At 41.0% G+C, this 21,657-nt stretch overlaps 1 protein-coding gene across 8 annotated transcripts in view; it reads right to left on the bottom strand.

Annotated features, from left to right (window-relative positions):
• CASR (calcium sensing receptor) overlaps positions 1 to 21,657 on the bottom strand; it is a 92,048-nt gene that overhangs the window by 62,466 nt on the left and 7,925 nt on the right. For 2 of the 8 annotated variants that reach the window (XM_025475536.3, XM_025475508.3), the window contains exon 3: positions 13,231 to 13,427. The exons of 2 other annotated variants lie outside the window; for them this stretch is intronic. The gene's annotated coding sequence lies outside the window, so the exon portion shown is untranslated. Of the gene's footprint in view, positions 1 to 11,874; positions 11,968 to 12,359; positions 12,526 to 13,230; positions 13,746 to 13,791; positions 16,443 to 21,657 lie in introns of those variants that run through there. 4 more of the 8 variants (XM_025475527.3, XM_025475517.3, XM_025475558.3 and 1 more) reach the window with 4 other exon arrangements.

The raw sequence follows: 21,657 nt of genomic DNA, 5'->3' as shown, positions 1-21,657 counted from the left end.
GAGAGCAGAAATAAAGAATGGGAGGTGCTTTCCAAAGACACCCTGAGACCTGAAAGAAGGGAAGGCAATGTGATGAGTAGAGAGGTGTGGTGGATGTACGTGAGTCATCGGCATGAAGCAGTCGGGATATAACCTGGTCAGGAAACCAAAGTGCACTGAGGCAAAGGAAAAAAATGAATGAAAACCTGCATTGAGAAAAAAAAAGTTATTAAAGAAGCTGAGAAGATGGAACTCAAGTATCTGTAATAAAGGTTGTTTGTGGAGGAAATTATAAAAAGAGCACTGGTAAATATGAACAGCGGTCAAAGACCTTGTAACAAAAAAGTGTGAAATTTTCTTCACAGTGTGAGTGAAGGTAAGGAAAGGTGGCTGACTGCTGTTCTAGAGGAAAAATAATGGTTGCCAGTGTTCACAGAACCAGATAGCAGAAGGAGGAGGAGAGGATGTTTAGTTAGGTTAGACCAGGAAAAGGATTTGGATCAAACAAGCTCTAAGTATGCTTCCTCAACCACAATGTACAAAATACCACACATGAGCTTGGTGTCATGCCAACATTTCCAACACACATGATCAGCTTTCCAGTTGAGCCCAGCAATGGGTGGGCAAAAAGGACATCCAAGATGTCTTTAGCATGAAAGTATCCACAGAGGAAATGACCAAGATGGAGTTCCAAAGACTTCAAACAACACACAGACATTTTTCCAATTAAAGAAGAAAAATAAGTTTTAAAAACCTTCAATGTCAATTTAAGAAGTACACAAAATGTTAAAAGAAGAAAATAAATATTAGTCTTAATTCCACCCCATTAATCGGAGAGCTTCTTTGCATTTTTTGAATATATACTACATATCTGTGTCTCTAGCTCTGTATCATTTCCCTTTGAATCTATTTTGTTGTATCCGTTTTTACAAAACTGGATGTGATCTGAAATCCTATAGTAGTTATTATATCATGGACACATTTCTATGCCACCGAATATTCTTTTTCCAAATAATTTATAATCGTTACCTCTATGTATCATACTTAATTTCCTTCTGTTGGATGTGGAACCTATTTCAAATTTTTCATATTATGAATATTGCCTCCCTAAACTTCCTTAAGGGTTAAATCTTTGCACATATTAATGATTCTTTCCTTAGCATAAATCCAGGCATTGGAATTGTTAGATTAAAGGGTAGGAACATTTTAAAAGCTTATAATATGTTTTGCCAAATTGCCTTCCGATAAGAGTGTTTTCATTTATACTGTCATGGCAGTACATGAGAGAGCGTTTGGTAAAATCATCACATTTTTTGGAGAATAGAACAAGTCTCCCAGAACCTAAATTTTGACTCTGGGCTTTGAAATAATGTGACCCGGGGCTTGACTGTAGGCTGCTCCATTTACTGGCCATGAGACGTCAGGCAAATCACTTAAACTCACTAAACCTCAGTGTCTCCGTTGTATTGGGGTAATGCCTAATTAAAGTTTCTGATAGGATTAAACTAAGCAAGGTATATAAAAATGCTTAGCACAGCATCTACTACATGATAAACACTAAAGAAACAGTAAATGGTATTCCTTAGAATTTTTTTTCTTAGGGTTTCATATTGAAAGCTACCAAGAATAGCACATGGAAGGAGGCACCAAAGAGAAGGAATTCAGGTACAGGAGATACTAAAGAAAAGCATCAGGGCCCCCACAAAACTGGCACATAAATGTGAGTCAGAAAAAAACCTTCTGAACAAGAAAACTAATGGAATCTAAAATCGTGTCCTAGTGGTGTATGTTAGCAGCATAGCTGCATGAGGCTGTAACACAAACACAGCTAGCACTTTCTACTAATGGACCGGGAGGAAATGAAAGCACCATGGGAAGTTTCACCCTTTTGCTACGAGGCCCAGCTGCTCTGCAGGCCCCTTACAAGGAGATAATGACAAGTTTGGGGAAGATTGCAAAAGGAAGATTTTTAAGCCTGAGATGTGTAAGCCGTCATAGTGGGTTCATAACACCACTCAAGCAATAGCAGGAACAGGGACCTCAAAAAGAAGGAGGAAGGCAGAATGGAAGGAGGGAGGGAAGGCGGGGAGAAGGGAATAACCAAAGTGTACAGACCAAATGAATGGGTCCCATCGTACTGGCCCTAATAGATTTCACAACGTGGGAAAGTAGCTCCACAGAGGTACAAACTGGGAGTGGGCAGTTGAGAACTCCTCACATACTTGAATGAAGACATTCAATGAGGGGTGAAGAATGAAACTGGGAAGTAAAATAATGGAAAAGGAATTTGAGTTAATATGGAAGGGGAGGAAGGGTATCTGGAACATCTCAAGGAGAACCAAGGTTTGCAGGGTATTGCTAGTGCTTCTCTGCCAAATACAGGGTCTCAGAGGAAAGTTCCTTCTCATGATCCTGCAGAACTCAGGGCAAACACTAGCAAACCACCCACAGCTGTCATGCAGGGGAGGTGATAAGAAGGGTTACTGTTGGACTGTTTTTCCACTTCTTGTTGATGTGGCTTGATTTCACCAAAATAGGAAGGGACAAGGTAGAGATAGGGGTAATCCTTAGGACAGGAGAAGAGTAGGAACGGGGATGTGGGTAAGGGAAGCAACCAGTCCCCATCATGGCTATTCCAAAGGGAGACCCAGAGATGCATGAGATGGGCCCTGCTTTCACAGGTTTCAAATTCAGTTAGGAAGATGAAATCCCTTAATGTGAAAATGTAAACACGTATGATAAATGGCCAGGTAAGAACGGCAGATGTGGTGGGGTGTTGGCTGTGGATGCGTGTAGCTGGGGAAGCTTTCTGGCATAGGCCTGAATGGGATCTGGATAATGATAAGGAGAGAGGGGGTTCTAGATTGGGGACTTGGCAGGATCTAGGCAGCTGAAGCAGGAATGAGAAGTCATGTTGGCTGGAGACATGAACCACCATGGACAGGACAGTAAAATGGGAAAAGCTTGGGCTTTGGGGCCAAGAGGACTTGATCCTCCCACTTGCTAGGAGTCCTAGGACCTTAATTTTCTCATTTCTAAAATAAGGATTGTTGAAAGGATGAAACAAATAATATGAACAAAGCACTAACACAGTTACTGGAGCATCATAAGTGCTTAGAGAGTGATAGAAAATTTTATATTACTACTTCTGGAAATAAAATCATAGCATGGGAAGTAGAGGATAAAAGAATGAGGACATAAAAAAACAAGTTGAAGATTTCCAGAAATGAAAATGTTCATATCAGAAAGGTACAACGTAAGGGTTGATAAAAATTAAAGAGGGAATGGATCTAAGCAGGGCTACCTAAGGTGTGGTCCATGGATCAGTATCCCCAGCATCACCCTGGGAGCTGGTAAGATTTACAGACATTTGGTTCTACCCCAGAACTACTTAATCAGAATTTCTGGGGGTGGAGCTCAGCAATCTACATGTTAAGAATATCCCCAACCTTAAAGTTTGAAAAAAAGTTTCCCCCCTCCTGGGCTGGAGGAATTGGAAACATTTTCTTGGCCAAGAAATTGGCTCAAAGTAGATACACCTGCATCCAGTTAGCTTTGGCCTTCAAGTTAATCTTTTCACAAGTGCATGAAGGTTATTAATTTAAAAAGAGAAACTTAGAGATTCTGCATGGAGAGTAAAACGATAGAAAGGGATTAAGATTGATGACAGTCAAAGAATATGTGTATAGTAAGTGGGATAAGGTTATGTCAGTTCAATTATGTTTTGTTGGTAATAAAGTCATAAAATATCATTAGATTTTTAGGGCTTTGAGGATTTTGGAATTGTGAATGATTCATTTAAGCCACAAAATAAGCCTATGTGGTAGGTACTCTTGTCATTCCCTTTGTGTAGATGAGAAAAGTAAGGATTGGGGAGGTTTTCAAGATTACATGCTAATATGTGGCAGAGTCAGGATTTGAACCCAGGTGGTGAGACTCCAGAATCCATGCTTTTAGCTGCTAGATTATGCTGCTCCCCCTACCCCCACCATAATTGATATAACCACTCCCTTACTATTGGACACACAGGTTGTTTCTAGCATTTCATTTTCATAAATAAACACTGTGAAGAACATCCTCAGGTATAAGACTCTAACCATATTACTGATAATTTCTTTAGGCTAGAGTCCCAGAAACTGAAAACCTTGGTCAAGGGCCACAAACAATTTTAAGACAGTTGGTTTCCAGATAACGTGTTATGAGGGTAGCCATTTCATTCCACTCTACCCACATTATCTTTAAAGTCTTAGTATTCTTAATAAACAAACTAGTAAAAAATAAAAAATAAAAAATAAACTAGTATACCATTTTTAAAAATTCTTATTTCTTTTATTCGAGTAAAGTTAAAACATTTGTATATGTTCACCAACCACAGCCAAAGGCAGACGCTCAACCACTGAGCCACCCAGGTGCCCCTTGCCCACTTTTTGGAAACCACATTTTTAACGTTCTTCCTATTAAATTCTATGTGCTCTTTAGATACTGACACTTTTAACCTTTTGGCATATTTGGTACAATTTGTTTTAGTTTATTTTCCTTTTAATTTAGTTATGACTTTTATACATAGTATTTTAAATGTTTATGTAATAAAATCTATCAATATTTTCCTTCATGATTCTCTGTTACTTTCACCCTTAAAAAGAATTTCCTCATTCCCCTAAAAAATCCTCTGCTTTCCCCCCAGAAAGAAACTTTCCAAACTTCAAGTTTAACTTGAAGTTACAATTTGATGGAGTATATTTACAGTAAGGAGTTCATTTCTTCAGAAAGCTAAAAGAGCTACGTGTGTTCACTTTTGCTATTAGATATCCTTTGGGTTCCATGAAACCTGCATAAGATCGAGAGACAGCCAGATAGTGGCAAGAGTCGAGGGCTAGAAATAAATGCACTCAGGAGCATAAATTCACTCTCTCATCTCTAGTCCTGTTTTCACGGTTTTCTCATTTGTAAGATGGAGATGATGATATCCATCTTGCTCATCTCCCTTATTTATCTCTCCTGAGATGTTCTGAGGATCATATGAGTTGATATGAGGAAAGTGCTTTTATCTCCACTGCTATAGCTGTCTACATATGGAGATTCATTCATTCATTCAGCTCCTCCAATGTACTAGGCACCCAGCTGGACTCTGGGGTTTCAACACTGAATACGACTTTCTGTCTGTGTTGGATGAGGTCGAACAATGTGTACCAGATTTTTAAAGTCTTTTATTTTTTTTTTTAAGATTTTATTTACTTATTCATAGACACAGAGAGAGAGAGAGGCAGAGACACAGGCAGAGGGAGAAGCAGGCTCCACACAGGGAGCCCGATCCCGGGTCTCCAGGATCACACCTCAGGCTGCAGGCAGCGCCAGACCGCTGCGCCACCAGGGCTGCCCTTAAAGTCTTTTAACAACCGAGTGGGCAAAATGAGGTGGGTGAAGTGGGTGAAAGGGGTCAAAAGGTACAAACTTCCAGTTATAAAATAAGTCATGGGGATGTAATGAATAGCATGGTGACTGTAGTGTGTATTTAGAAGTTGCTAAGAGAGTAGATCTTAGTTCTCATCACAAGAAAAAAAAATGTAACTCTTTATGGTGCTGGATGTTAACTAGACTTATTGTGATCATTCTGCAATAGATAGAAATATCAAATCATTATGTTATATACCTGAAACCAATAAAATGTATGTCAATTATAACTTAATAAAAAACCCTGATGACGTATGTAATATTAATAATCCCAGTTTATAGATAAGCAAACTGGAGCACAGAGATGTTAAATAACTCACCCGAGGTCACACAACTAGGAAACTGTAGAGCTGGGACACAGGCCTGGGCAGTGTAACTCCAAAGCCCAGACTTTTAACCACGAGGCTGTGCTGCCCCTCAAAAGATGAGGGTGAAAACCAGATAATTGTAGGGTGAAATTTTGTTTAAAATATTTTTGGTTTTAAGAAGACAGAAAGAGAAGGCCATGGCCTCCTCAGTACCTTTATCTCTTGATCTTTCCATTGACAAACAGCACAAAAGGGCCCCCTTGGGTAGGGTCTTGGGGTGTAGGAAGGAGGAGCTAGGATCCTGACCTGAAGGAGCGTGTGATCTGATGGACTAGGGGTCTGAAGCTGTGGCAGAGAGCCTTGGTCTGATGGTTCTGCTCTCACTGGCTCTCTCTGAACAGGTGGCACATCCCCTCCTCTCTCTACCCACCCTCTTCCACAAGGACTACCAGACTGGAGATCTGGGTATCAAGGCTAGCCTGTCTGAGTGTGCGGTGCTAACTTAATGCCTGACATGCAGCTGGAGCCCAACCAATGCTTGTTGGACTACAAGTAAAGGCTTATGTCAAATTATAGAATCTTTAGAAGGACTAAATGGAGGATATGATGGTATTTTTCAACCATTAACTTCTATTAAGAGGAAAAAAACCAACTTTTTTTCCTAAGGACAAACAGCTTGTTGGGGGTGGAAGGAAATAGTAACAGTATTTTTGATCCTGCTTCTCTCTTTCTACTTGAAAAACAGCAAATAAATAAGAAACATGCTTGTTAGGAACTCCACCAACAAAAAACATGGGAGAAAGAAGTCAAATCACTTCATTTTCTTACTGTTAGTGATTTTGCTCGTATGTATGTGAAAGACTTGTTGAAAGAATAGCTAAAATTAGTTTTCTCCCTGCAGGTGTCACATTACCTTTGCCCCCATCGTACTGATAAGCGTTCCCAGAGAGTGGAGGAAAACAGGTTTCCACCCCAGTTCCCAGGGAAAAAAATCAATTATAGATGAGAAACACATAAAAGCCAATTAATTCAGGTTACTTAACCTAAGAAATCTTCATTCTTCCTGTTATATCAGTGTAAGGAAAGATCTCCAGCATAGGCTGAGCCAAAGGATGCGGACCAGTTAAGCAGCCACCATATGCCCGGCATTGTGTTCAGCGCTCTCCATATACAGTTCATTTAAACTTCACAACCACCCTTGGAAGGAGACATTACCTCAGTTTTGCAGATATCCAAAGGAATATCCACCAGTAAAAACCGAGCTTCAGAGAGGTAAGATATCTCACCCAAAGTCACAGAGACGGAAAGTCCACTTTTATCCAAACTCTAGACTGTCTAGGGCAGAGGCGGACCTTATTTTTCCCCATTTTACACTTTCCCCCCTCACTCATTGGCTCTGCCTAATTATAATGTCTGTTCATTTCTGTGGCTTCAAGTAATTACACAGTTGTTCAAGCAACTGAATCCAACATTCAGTCAGCATTTCCTAGGGTCCACATTTGGGGGAAACGGACACAAAGTTCCCAGCACTTTTCAGCACACACTACCACACACATCTGGATTATTTTCCATCTTATGAACGGATGATGTGGTTACCAAAACTACACTGCGCTATAAAATAGGGACCACCTCAACCCTCCGCTCCTCACTAGCTTTAGTAGAGGCACCCCAGCCTGTGCATAGTGAATTGTGAGAGGGAATTTGAGAAAAAAGGAGAAAAAATTTCATCAGACGAGTGTCAAGTAAGAGTAAAAGCAAAACAACCAGGCATGAGTGAGTGTTGTATGTGCCACTTCATGACAGTGGCAAATGGATGAAGTCTAATGGTCGCTCACCTTGAACTCAAAGGCTCCCAGAGATGAGAGAGACAGAGAAAGAGATAATTGCTTTTGTTTGTTATGGATCAACTAAGCCTTCCTGCTACTATTTTATGTTGTAACACAGAAGTTGTCTTCTCCATTACAAAGACAGTTTTTTTTTTTTTTTTTTTTTCCAGGTTCCCATCATTAAGTCCTCTGGACAGAAGCACTTCCTAGACACCAGATCCCTAGGCCTTGCTTGATACCTGGCTTCCTTTCGTTTATCCTAAAATCACTTAGATGACAGAACCCAAAAATGACAGACCAGAGTCCCACTCCCCACAAGTAATGAGTGAGTTTTGTAGCGTGTACCTTGCAGACACCTCAAGCTTTGGTTCCTTTTCTCCATGGCCACTGCCACGGCCATCAGGGTTCAGGATATCATTGCCATCTGAAGGGTTGTAATTTCTGTAAGTGGTTTCTCGGTTCCAAACTTACCCCCCTTTAACTCAGCATCCATATGCAGCCAGAATGACTATGGTCTAGTCAAAATGCTCATTAAGTCACTTTACTTAAAACCTTATAGTGGCTTCCTTTGCATTAGGATAAATTATGAAAAAAAAAAAGTCAGTAAGAAATAGATGCATAATCTGTGCTGGGTACTACATGACTTAACCTCAGTTGTTGCAGGAACCCAATAAGGGAGGTACAACCACCAAGGCCCCACAGCTAGAAAGTGGCAGAGCCATGACTCAAACTTGGATCTGTATGCCTTCACAGTGCATATTTTAAAACCATCAAGCTATCCATGTGATGGCATGCAGATTCTTTGTGATCTGGCCTGCTTACCATGCCAGCCTCACGTCTTCATGAGCTTCTTTTCCCTGCTTGTGCTTCAGCTCTTTGAGCTGCTTTGTGTGTCCCGGACCTTGACATGCTGTTTCACACGTTTGTTTTGTACACAAATCCCTTCTTCTACAATGCCCTCTTCCCTTCATTTGTCTTGTGGAATGTCTCATCTTTCAAGATTCATCTCAAGTGTTAACTCCTCCATGAATCTTTCCTCAACCCCTCCTCTCCTTGGTAGAATTGACCACTCTGCTCTCTGTGTATCACTGTACCCTAACTAAGCTGTTATTAAGGCAACCACAACACTTTCCTATCCTTATATGGATAAGTATGAGTCCCTCCCTCTTAGACTTCTATGAATTTCTTAAATGCTGGGACCATGTCTTACTAATCCATTTTATCCATAGTATCTAGCACAGTGCTGGGCATATAGAAATATTGTTGAACGAATGGAAATATTTGTTTGCACATGAAGTATGTTGCTTGGACAGAACACCTCATGCCAATACATTGTGAGATTTATATTACTTTTACTTAGAGCATCAATTTGTAATTTTTTTCTTTCCTAAAGGACTGAATGTGAAATTCCGAAGAGGTACATGCAGCTTTAGAGTAACTAAATGTTTTGACATTCTATCAACTAGAGCAGTGGGTAGGAGTGGCGAGAAGATACTGTAGTCTGCCTGCCACACTTCTTTTCACCTAAGAAAGTCCTGAGAAAGTGATAACAATGAGTCATCACTGTGCAAGCCAAATTTGGTATGGTAGTTACATACGTATCTACCTTAGCAATGGGAACGTGGATGATTCATATTTGAGCCACAATGCACATATTGTATTATGCACAGTAAAATGAACTGACAAGAATGAAATTAAACATTTAATTTAAAAGCAAGAATAACAGCAATGGAAAACCATGACCAACTCAAGACAACACAGATACTGTGATAGCAAGTATCGCAATCAATCCTTTCCCCAAATTCCAGAAATGTCAATTCTACATGTGTATACGTGCCGTATGCAAACACTACATGGCAGCCAGACTTCTTGATTACTAGCAGCCAAATGCAATCTCTGGCTGATACATTCTGGTCCTATCTCAAAACCATCTATATCTTCAATATTTCCACCTACTCTTGAATCTCAGCTCAAGGAAAACCTCCTTGCGAAAGCCTGCCTTTGTCTGGCAGTATAGTCTGTATACACCCTCAAAGAACTTTCTTTCCTCTAGGGAGCTTATTTTAGTTTGTAATTAAATATTCAATACTTACATTTTTTTTTTTTTTTACTAACAGTTGCCTCCCTAAAGCATCTATGAGCTTCAGAAGATTAGAGATCTTCCTTGTCTTATTCACCATATTCCCCCCTGTGACTAACACATAGCCAGGCACTCTACAAACATGCATGCATGCATGAATGAATGAATGAATGAATGATTCCTTCACTTCTTACTCATTGCCATGTTTTCTTAAGAATTATACCTGATTCCTTATGAGACTCAAGCTGGTACTCAATTTATTCCTCCTCATTGTTTCCCCACCCTCCCACAAGGATCAGTCTTTATTTTCTAACCTACTCCCCTCCTAACCTCCATTCAAAAAGACTTCTTACAAGTGGCAGCTTCTAACCAACCTGAACTTTCTGACATGTGTGGGATCCAGGTCTAGGTCATGCACCATGAAAAAAAAGAACAAAATAAAAGAAATGTAGTGACTTAGAGTACCTATTCATTAATTAATTCATTTATTTTTAAAGATTTATTTATTAATTTTAGAGAGAGAGAGAGAGAGGGTGGGGGTTGCAGGGGGAGAGAGAGAGGGAGAGAGAATCTTAAGCAGACTCTGCACTGCACACAGAGCCCAACAAGGGGCTCTATCCCAGTACCCTGAGATCACGACTTGAGTTGAAACCAAGAGTCGGATGCTTAACCAACTGTGCCACCCAGGCGCCCCCTACTAGGTTATTTTAAACATTCTACATAACTCTTATAAAACCTATTAGCTCATAACAAATAATTTAAAAATACTTCTATTTTATCATATAGATAAAAATGAGGTTTCTTGCTGATTTTTTTTTTCCATTTCTCAATATATTTTGGCCTGGAATAGTAAAACCCTTGGAACTGAAATGACTGTGCTGATTGTTAGCAAGAAGTTAAGCCACATGTGTGATATTTTAGCATAATTACCTGGAGATTATTCCTAAATGACAGAGCCTTGTGTTCCAGGATTCTTCTCCACTCAAGAATCTTGGCCTGTTCCTCCCTTTCTACTTCTCTTCCTCTCTAACCTTCTTCTACATCCTCCTCCCCTGTTGTCTGCCACAAAGCTATATCCCTGAGCCCCTTCACAACTATAGATCATCCATCTTTTGAGGTTCTTACAGAGGAAGCATCCTTTGCCTGTCACTCTGCAGGTCCTGGGTGGAGAAGGTGAATGAAAAGGTGTAATTGGCGAAGTTCTAGTTTCAGGAATAGGAACTAGTGAGGTGTTAATTCCTGGAAATCTAGTACTTTTAGGAAATACCCTTCATTAATTCTCCTCAGTTCCAGACTCTACTTACATCACACTTGGAGAGTCTAGTTTAAGGAAAAGAACATAGCATAGCACTCAGCATAGACTCTTCCCTAATGCTGGGAGGGTTCAGGAAAGTTAAATGAAGTGTCCCTCTCTGTCGTGGGCTCCCTATCCCAAGGGCCACCCCAGGGAAAGACTTTGAAGACAGCCGGGTGGCGCCAGTGGGGAACACTGGAGACTATGGGATGTGGGCAGTGGCAGTGATGTCACTTTCTTCTGGTACTTTCATTAGGCAGGAGGTGGGATAAAGAATCAAAAGGAGGGCAGCCTGGGTGGCTCAGTGGTTTAAGTGTCTGCCTTCAGCCCAGGGCATGATTGATCCTGGAGTCCTGGGATCAAGTCCCATGTCAGGCTCCTTGTAGGGAGCCTCTGCCTCTGTGTGTGTGTGTGTGTGTGTGTGTGTGTGTGTGTGTGTCTATCATGAATAAATAAATGCAATTTTTAAAAAAAGAATCAAAAGGAGGGGACAGAGCAAGAGTAAGAAAGGACGTGAGCAAAAAAAAGATATACATAGACAACTGCTAGTATAGACATTGTAGAGGATAAACTTTTGCACTATTTGATTTAAAAAAACCATAGGCACGTGTTACCTGTTGAAATGACATTTTTAAAAATAATAAAAGACCCCACGGGTCTGGAGCCCCGAGCTCCTCCCAGGCCTGCCGCCAAGCCCGGTGCCGCCGCCGCGGTGACCTCGAGGCGCCTGCGGGCCGGGAGCCCGGGAGCCCGGGAGCCCGGGAGCCCGGAGCTCGGGGCTGGCCGCGGGGCCTCGGGCGCACGTGCGGCGGACTCACTAGAAAGCACGGCGGGAAGGGAGCCCCGCGGCCCGGGTCGCCCCCGCGGGCCCGCCCCCCCCCCCCCCCCCGGGTGGCAGATGCTGCCCCCGCCGCCCCGCCGCGACCTCGGTCCTACCTGCCGCCCCGGCCGGGCTCCCGGGCCCGCCGCGGAGGTGCACGAGGCTGCGCTGCCCGCCCAGCTCGCGACGCCGGCGGGGCCCCAAGGTCGCGGCGTCGGGGAGGCGCGGCGGTCGGTCCGGCAGCCCCCGCAGCCCCTCGGAGCTCCGCCCCCGCCCGCCCCCCGCCCCTGCGGAGCGCGGAGCCCCCCGGCCGCCCGCCCTGCGACCTCGGAGCCCCGGGCCGGGTGGAGCCGCGCGATGCCGGGTGGAGCCGCGCGATGCGGCAGGTGTCCCGGGACCGCGGGGGGTCCCCGGACCCGACCCGCTCCTGCAGCCGGGGAGCGCCCCCCGCCCTCCCCCATCCTCCTCCCTGGAACAGGAGAGCGCTCTTAGGACAACTCCACCAACCTGCTCTGTGCCCGGAGTGGGAAACTTTTTTTTTTTTTTTTTTTTGGGTAAAAAGCCCTACAAGAAATCCAAAAGCCCGTGCCCAAGCTCTTACTCATTCTGCAAGACCAAGTCCAGCGCTGCCGGCGCCCGGAGACCTTCTGGGGCTGGAGACCGGCTCCCTGCGGGCGTCTGTCCGCGTCCCCGCGCCCGCGGCTCGCGAGCTCCCGGCCGGAGGCAGGCACCTGCCGCGCTCGTTTCCTGTACCCGCCACCCTGCCCTCGGGACGCGGGACCCAGGCCTTGCTCATTCCAGTCCCCAGCCCCTGGCAGGGCGCCCGCCACCTAGCAGGCGCTCGAATATATATATATATTTTTTTTTTTTGAATAAGGGGAAAATTAATTTTCTTTTGTAGAAAACCGGGTTTTTGTTTTTTTGTTTTTTTGTTTTTTTTGTCCTCAAGCAACACGTACTCCTTTGGGTGGACAGGTTGCTAATCTCTATGAAGAACCACAAAAACGATCCCTTTGATGCAGTAATTTCATTCTTGGGGATATTTCCAGGACAAAATATTCATGTGCAGATGTTCATAGCAAAATAATAATAATAATAATAATAAATATAATAATTAATAATAGAATAATATAATAATTATTATTATTTACGTAAAATAATGCTAGTAAAGAAAAAAACGGTAAAAGCAAACAAAGCCAAACTGTCAATGGGAAATTGGTTAAATAAATTATGGGAGGATAACTTAATGAGAGTATTACACAATTCTCAAAATGAAAGACATCGAGGCAGGAGTGCCTGACAATGTTTTTAGAACAAGAGGGAGTATTTATCCTTAAAATTAAAAAAAAAAAAAAAGGAAAATATGAAGTAATGCAAGGGTTTGCAAAGTAACATTAAGCCAAAAGAGTAAAAAGTTGCATAGTTATTAAGCTTAACAACTTCCAGATCTGTAAAACGGAAATAACACTTACCTTGAGAGATTCTTAGTCTTAAACGTAATTAAATATTTCGGAAAAGCGCCTGATACGTCGTGGATACTCAGCAAAAAGTTTCCATTTTCTTGCTTCACAGGAGCACCGACTCACATCTGCAGACTCTCGGATACATCCTCATCATAGCCCAGCTCTGCCCACGGATTTACTTCCCCTCAAATGCAGCATAAGGGGAGCTGAACAAATGTTCAAGCACCAGGATAAAGCGAAGAAGAGAATCTAGTTAATAAGAATAGATGCCAGTCCTCCCGCAGACGCGAATGCCCGGCAATACAGGCTCCCGGCGGGGGATTTGGCTCGGTGGCAGTACTTGCCAAAATGCCTTAAAGATTGTGGTTGGCTTCTGAGCACAACCTAGTCAGCGCCCAAGACTGAATTAATCCCCCCCCCCACAACTGAATGACACTGCAGCCCGAGGCTGAATGAATACTCTTCAATGATCAACTTGTACCTGGGCATAATGTTCAAATGTCTTTAATTAAGAAAGTGTCACTCTGAAGAGCTATTATTACATTTTAAGATGAAGAAACTGAAGCTTACAGCAGTTAGGTGACAGAAGCATGACCTGGAATGTGATTAGTTTGACCACAGCCAAGGTGTTTGACCACTTTGCCGGGGAGTCTAAGTGTGTGCACCCTCCCCCCCAGGTGCAGTAGATGGTCTTGAGTGGTATACGGTTGATGACGTTAGGAAACAGTGGATCACGTGGTGAGAACTGGAAAGTTCTCTTAATTCTATGGATTTTGTCTAGGAAGAACTATCATTTTTGTGATTCTTTGTCTTTACACCCCTCTAACACTTGCTAATCTGTTTTTTAACAAAGAGAAAGCTTGCCTCGGGCTCAGTCAGCGCCTTTGCTAGGCAACAGTTCCTAAGTAGAATTTAATATCATCACTTTCTCTTCCTTCTGATATTATTCTTTACTCTGTTAATTTCTAACTGATACAGGTTTTCCACTTAGAAGGTGCTGTAGTTTTCATTTAAGGTAAATCTATATACATAAGAAAATTGGGTAACTTCAAGGAAAGATATTAAAGAATGAGGAAGACCACTGATATTTGGACATGGTAGAAATGGCAAAATGAAGGTGGTACACGAAGGCCTGACATTTGGGAAATACCGCCTCACACTCCGTATGACCAGTGGTTGGATGGGATGGTGGGGCAGGTTTCAGTTCAAAATGAACAGGAATTGGGACACCTGGGTGGCTCAGCAGTTGAGCGTCTGCCTTCGGCCCAGAGCGTGATCCCAGGGTCCTGGGATCGAGTTCCGCATCGGGCTCCCTGCATGGAGCCTGCTTCTCCCTCTGCCTGTGTCTCTGCCTCTCTGTGTGTGTCTCTCATGAATAAATAAAATCTTTTAAAAAATGAATAGGAGCCTTCTGACCATCAGAACTGTGTGGGAAGATTTGAAAGGGCTCCCATGGGGGTGTTCACCACATTCGCGTCCCTCTAGGGGTTGAAGAAGAGGTTTGATGCCTGCTTGTCACTGGTGGTGGCTTGCGAACTCAAACACTAGATAGGCTACATGAGCTTTGAAGCTGCCTCCAACCAGGAGAATCTGAGATTCTTGACAGCAGAGCTTCTGAGGGACCTGACCACTGGAGACACTGCATTTTGAGGTAAGTTACATTAATTCCCCTTGAGGACAAATCCCAAAGAAGGGTTCCAAGTAAGCTTTGAGCAACAGCACTCTCAAGGTAATTGCTTTGAAAGAGATACATTTTGGGGGATTTGAAAATGTTTGTTTACAATTCAATTATTTGCTCTTTAATTAGACTTTCTTCTGGTGTAGTGTGTATTCATAACCAACTCCAATGGCCAGGTGGACAAGGCTGCTCTTCCTTCTTTCAAATATCAGCATCTCCCAGCCTCAGGCTTGCGTGGTCTCCAAAGGGACTGCACCTGCTGTTCATTTTAACCCATTTTGGCAAATATAAAAATGCATGTGTGGTGGAAAAGGTACACAGCAGTTAAAAAGTTACCTTGGTGTAGGAAATTTATTTTGCAACTGCATGGGCTAAAAATTCATGATGTACAGGTTCATGATGTGACTGCCTTAAAGCTCCAGAATATTTGGCACATGTAATAATTTAGAGGTCACTGGGGTCTATGGCCTCCAAGGGCAGATTCACCTCAGGATCTTATATGACAGGTAAGCTAGAAGGAAAAGAGCAGTCAGATGGAATGAGTAACTGCCTACAACTGCATTTGGGGAAGGTCATTCAACAGACAGCTCTTTAGGTTAGAGACTTCTTTCCTAAAGCATCCCTGAAAGGCCTCTCTTTCCCTCACACTCCAAACCCAATCCATCTGCAAGTCATGCTGGCTTTAATTTCAAAATACAGCCAGAATCAAACCTCTTTTCTCCACCTCCAGCACTACCAGTTTCATCCAAGCCAGCATCTCTTAGAAAACCTAATATTTCCTGCATCCACCCTTGCCTCTCTGCAATCTATTCTTCCCATAGCAACTGGAATGATACATTTGAAACAACTTGGATGATGTCATTTCTTTGTTTAAAACCCTGTCTGTAATGGCTTCCTATCTCACTAGACTAAAATCCAGTCAAATTCATGGCCCATAAAGTCCAGCATCATCTGGCTGTGTCTCTGATCTCATCTCCTATAATCCTTCTTGGCTCCCATACACACTGGTTTCCTTGTTGGGCTTTCCATGTGCTCAGAAGACCCTGCCTCAGAGACTTCCATTTACTTTTCCCAGTTCCCAGTCTGGAACACTCTTTTTGCTCTCTGTTCAAGTGTTACCTTTTCAGAGATGCATTCCTCTGGGATTCCTATCCCCCCCAAGCATAGCCTCTCTTTCACCCCACATCATCACTATTTCTTTATCCTGCTTTACCTTTTATTAAGGGTGTTGGAAAATTTATTTATGGCTTGAGAGCAATAAAGTTGGGAGGGGAGACAATGGGGGTCAGAGAAGTTAGAGCAAATCACCGCACAGAAAATAACTTAAAAATAAACATATAATACTCTCTTTACAAACACACAGAAATCCAGCTGCCATGAATTTCTTTCCTATTATGCTGAGTGAAGTAAGTCAATCGTAGAAGGACAAACAGTGTATGTTCTCATTCATTTGGGGAATATGAATAATAGTGAAAGGGAATATAGGGGAAGGGAGAAGAAATGTGTGGGAAATATCAGAAAGGGAGACAGAACATAAAGACTCCTAACTCGGGGAAACGAACTAGGGGTGGTGGAAGGGGAGGAGGGTGGGGGGTGGGGGTGAATGGGTGACGGGCACTGAGGGGGGCACTTGACAGGATGAGCACTGGGTGTTATTCTGTATGTTGGTAAATTGAACACCAATAAAAAATTAATTTATTAAAATATAAATAAAATTTTCTTTCCGTTTTTTTTTTAATTTTACTTATCTAGTCACGAGAGACAGAGAGAGAGAGAGAGAGAGACAGACAGACAGACAGACACAGGCAGAGGGTGAAGCAGGCTCCATTGCAGGGAGCCCGATGATGATGATGATGATGATGATGGGACTTGATCCTGGGACTCCAGGATCACACCCTGGGTCAAAGGCAGGTGCTAAACAGCTGAGCCACCGAGGGATTCCCCCTGCCATGAATTTCTTATTGGCTGTTTTTCCTTCTGGGTCACTAGTTGCCTGTCTCATTGCTCGAGGGTGTTCTCACACTCTCATCCCTAGCCCATGTCCTCTTTTTACCCTGATCCTTCTTAAAATGAGCTAAGAAACTCAGATGGGGCCTAATCATTTTTTTTTGTTTTAATTAACAAATTTTATTGAAGCAGAACACATATTTAGAAATATGTACAACTTGATCAGCACTTGTACCTTATGTACAACTTGATCAGCACTTGTACCTTTTTCTATTCTGTAAAACCCCTAGAAAGTAATCATTGTCCTGACTTATAACACCATAATTTATATTTATATTAATGGAATTATTCAGTAAATACTATTTTATATCTAATCTTTTTCACTCAATAACTTGTGAGATTCAAGTATATTGTGCAGGAGTTTGTTCTTTTTCATTGCTGTAGAATATTCTCCTGCATGGTTGTATCACAATCTCTTGATCCATTTCACTTGATGGGTATTTGAATTGCTTCCGATTTTGAGCTATTATGAATAATGCTGCCATGAATGTTTTTTGGTGTACATGTGCTTGCATTTCTGTTGGGCAATATATCAGAGAATTATCGGGTTAATAAAATAAATAAGAACTCTCATTTATTACTGGTAGAAATAAAAATTAGTATGACCACTTCAGAAAGTTCTTTGGCAATATCTGCCAGTGCTAAACACATGCATGCCTTTTATATTCTAGATTCTTTGTCAATTATCGATATTAAAAACGTCTTTTCCAATTCTGTGGTTTGCCTTTTCACTCTCTTAATAGTGCCTTTTCATGAACAGTTCTTATTTTTAATGTAGTCTTCTTTATGGTTAGTGTGTTTGCTCCTGCTGAGGAAAGCTCTGCTTATACCAGGTTATGAATATATTCTCCAATGTTGTCTTCTGGAACCCTTATTTTCCTTGTACTTTAAGATCTATGATCTTCCTAGAATTGATTTTTCTATGATCAACTTTCATTTTTTTCCAATGAATATCCAACTGACTTGGCACCATTATTGAAAAGATCAACATTTCCCTCCTGTTCTTTATGTTATCTTTGTCATAAAATACCCAACTATGTGTGGGTCTGTTTCTGGACACTCTATTGTGTCCCATTATGTATTTTCCTATTCTTTTGCCAAGATACCAAACTGTCTTTTTTTTTTTTTATTGTGGCTTTATAGTAAATTTTGAAATCTGGGACAGTAAGTTCTCTAACTTCATTCCTCTCTAAGATCATGTGAGCTGCTATTGGCCGTTTGCATTTCCATATACAGTTTTAGAACCTGCTTGCCAACGAACACATGCACACACACCCCTCTAGATTTTTTACTGAAATTACATTGAATTTATAGATCAATTTTGGAGAAAATTGACATCTCATAGACTTGCAATCTACACACATGACATATTCTCCAACTTATTTAACTCTTCTTTAATTTCTCGCACTAATAACTTGTAGTTGTCTGTGTATAAGTCTTGCACGTATTTTCTTAGATTAATTCATAGGTACCTGATGCTTTTACAAAAGGATTTATTTATTTATTTATTTATTTATTTATTTATTTATTTATTTTTGAGAGAGAGAGAGAGAGAGCGCCAGTGGGCAGAGGGGCAGAAGGAGAGAGAGAAAATCCTCTAGCAGACTCCCGCTAAGCCTGGAGCCCTATGTGGGGCTTGATCCCAGGACCCTGAAATCATGACCTGAATCAAAAGCAAGAGTTGGCTTCCTAACCTACTGAGCCACCTGGGCACCCCTTGATGGTTTTTTTTTTTTTTTTTTTAATCCCTGGGTGGCTCAGCGGTTTAGCGCCTGCCGTTGGCCCAGGGCATGGTCCTGGAGTCCCGATACAGTTGTATTTGGCAACACTTTAAAATTTCATTCTTAATTGTTGCAGATACCTTGCTATATTTCTCTTCTTAGGATACATCAGCATCTCATCACCTGACATATTTATGTGTTATTGTCTATCTCTCCTACAAAATGTAAACTCTGAGAATAGAGATTTTGTTCACTTTGATCACTGATTTATTTTCAGTGCCTCAAACAATTCCTGGAGTATAAGTGCCATGAATATTCGTTGAGTCGACTTATATTGAACTGAAATCTTGCAATTCATACTTTGTTCCTCTAGAACAATACAGAATAAGTGTCCTTCTTGTACATGCTGGCTCTTCGATTATTCCCGTCTCAAAACCAAGTGCTTCATTTCCTTTAGCTATTCCTCAAAGGCAGGTTTTACAGACTCTCTCATCATATTGTCTTCTTTCCTCATTGTGAGCTCTGGTTTACCAACGTTCTCTTTCAGTCTGGGCTCCCAGGCTCATATGGCTGATGCCTATTGTGAATTTAGAATATTATTTAGCTGGGAAGCCTGGGTAGCTGAGTTGGCTCATTTTTTATTTATTTTATTTTATTTTATTTTTTTGCTCTGTCACAATAGTGATGACCAAAATAAGATTGTGGTCAAACAATATCACCAGCCTGTATTTTTGAAATAAAGTTCCATTATTTTAACATCAGTGCAGAACTTTTGCCAGAGGTAGTTGTACCATGAAGCTAATAAAGTTTAAATGTCAGGACCCTTCATTTGTATGGGTTCTGTGAATCAGCACACTTAGGTTTTTTCCATATCTTTGCTACATAAATAATGTTGCACTGACAACAGTGAGGGTGTAGATACCTTTTGAGATAGCAATTTCATTTTCTTTAGATACATATCCAGAAATGGAATTACTGGATTACATGGTAGTTCTATTTTTAATATTTTGAGGAAACTCCATTCTGTTTTCCATAGTGGGTGCACTTGGGAAGTGCCCTTTTCTCTATATCCTCACCAATGGTTCTTACACCTCCTGTCTTTTTGGTACTAGCCATTTTAATAAGTGGGAGGTGGTATCTCATTGTGGGTTTGAAATGTATTTCCCTGAGGATTAGTGATATTGAGCACCTTTTCATATCCCTGTTGGCTATCTGCATATATTTTTTGAAAAAATTCAGGTCTATTCAGTTCATCTTAACTGACATTGTGTTGTATAGCTGAAACTAATATAATGATATATGTCCATTATACCTCAGTAGAGAGAAAGAGAACAGCTAGAGAAAACCAACTCCTCACATACAAGGGGTCCTCAATAAGATCAACAGCTGATAGAATTCTTAGAAACTATAGAGGTCAGAAGGCAGAGGATTGACATACTCAAGTACAGAAAGAAAATTGTCAACCAAGAATTTTATATTCAGCAAAATTATACTTCAAAGCCAAAGGAGAAATTATGGTTTTCCCAGATAACAAAAAATGAGAGAGCTGCCCTACAAGAAATATTAAGTGTATGTTGTGATGAGCACCGGGTGTTGTAAATATGTTGAATCACTAAATTCTACACCTGAAACTCATATTAAACTATGTCAACTAACTAGAATTTAAATAAAAACTTGAAAAAAATACTAAGTATAATCCTTTAAGTTCAGCTGAAAGAATGCTAGACAGTAACTCAAATCCACATGAAGAAATAAAAAGCACAAGTAAAGGTAATACAGATAAATTTTAAAAAATAATAATTACAGATAAAGAGAGGATATAAGTGTATTTTTTGTTTGTAACTCTTTTTTCTCCTATCTAATCTGTAAACAAATGCATAAATCAATTATAATGTTGTGTTCTGAACTTATATGTCTAAAGATGTAAGAGGAGGAAGAGAAGGATCTATACTGGAGTAAAGGTTTTTACACTATTGAAATTAAGTTGTATTAATCTGAATTAGATTGTTTTAAGACGTTAATTGCAATCTCCAGAACAATCATTAAGAAAATAAAAAATATATATAGTAAAAGAAGCAAAAAGGTAATTAAGATGGTAGGCTAGAAAACATCATTTTCATCCAAAAGAAGGCAGTAACGGAGGAATAGAGGAATGAAGAGACCTAAGATACACATAAAACAGCAAAAATGCAGGCATAATTCCTATCTTTGCAGTAATTTAATTAACTGTAAAGGGATTAAACATTTCAGTCAAAAGGCAGAAATTGACAAAAAGGATAAAAATATCTATATGGTGTGATAAACTTTTTTTCTGGTTTTTTTAAATTATTATTTGAGTGTAGTTGACTCACAATGTTACATTAGTTTCAGGTGTACAACTTAGTGATTTGACAATTTATATATTGTGCTATGTTCACCACAAAATGGTAATTTGTCCTGTTATATTGCTATTATAATATCATTGACTGTATTCCTTATGCTCTTTTATTTCCATGACTTGCTCCTTCTATAACAGAAGGCCTATTTCTCCCTCTCCCTCATTTTAACCAACCCCTCACATCCCTCCTCTCTGGCAACCATCAGTTTGTTGACAAGAGACATACTTTAGATTTGGAGATACAAGTAGGTTAAAATAAATAATGGAAAAAAGATATACCATGTAAATAGAATCCAAAAGAGAACTGGAGCAGCTCTGTTACTATTAGACAAAGTACACCTTAAGACAAAAATTATTACTAGGGATAAAGTAGTACTATTTTTTTTTTTAGTGATAAAAGGTTTAATCCATCAGAAAGACATAAGAATTATAAGCATACATGTACATACCAAGACAGCTGCAAGATCCATGAAGAAAAAAATTAAAAGAATGAAAGGACAGAGCACCTGGGTGGCTCAGTGGTTGAGCGTCTGCCTTTGGCTCAGGCTGTGATCCCAGGGTCCTGGGATCTAGTCTGATTCGAGCTCCCTGCAGAGAGCATGTTTCTCCCTCTGCCTATGTCTCTCTTTCTCTCTCTGTGTCTTTCTGTGTCT

The sequence above is a fragment of the Canis lupus genome, chromosome 33, assembly GCF_003254725.2.
Source record: "Canis lupus dingo isolate Sandy chromosome 33, ASM325472v2, whole genome shotgun sequence".
NCBI classification, from domain to species: domain Eukaryota; kingdom Metazoa; phylum Chordata; class Mammalia; order Carnivora; family Canidae; genus Canis; species Canis lupus.
Note: the sequence above shows the minus strand (reverse complement) of the source record. Positions and strands in the feature narration are given on the sequence as shown.